This window comes from Eurypyga helias, unplaced genomic scaffold, assembly GCF_000690775.1.
Source record: "Eurypyga helias isolate BGI_N326 unplaced genomic scaffold, ASM69077v1 scaffold35140, whole genome shotgun sequence".
NCBI lineage: Eukaryota > Metazoa > Chordata > Aves > Eurypygiformes > Eurypygidae > Eurypyga > Eurypyga helias.
In genome coordinates this window covers 23,153-23,613 of record NW_010224383.1, presented here as the reverse complement: position 1 = coordinate 23,613, position 461 = coordinate 23,153, and positions in this window count along the sequence as shown.

Here is a 461-nt window from a genome sequence, read left to right as displayed (position 1 = left end):
GAGATGGAGAGCTTCCAAATACTAGCCAGGTCCAAAGTAAGCTGCCCTCCACAAAAATAAAAACAATAATATCAGAAGAATTATACATACTCAGATGAATAATTGTGTCTCTATTATTTCCTGGCTTGCAAGCTTACGTGCGTTCATGGGGGGGAGGAGGGGGGACAGTTTAAAAAGACGTGTGCTAAATGCCTGCTGGCCAAAGATATGAAAGTCTCTGTAACTCTCACAGCCTTTATATATTACATGTCAAAGTGACAGCCAACAAAATATGCATTTAAGACCCATCCCTTATGGTATTATACAATGGGCTTTGGACTAGGTTTGTGAGTTTGTCCACTCTTGGGTCTGCTGAGGACAAAGGGAACGCTATTCTGCTATCACAGCTGTATTTCAGACAGACCGGGAGAGTGGCTAAATGTTATGGAATTGCTTGTGAAGAATGAAGCATGTTGGTGGGG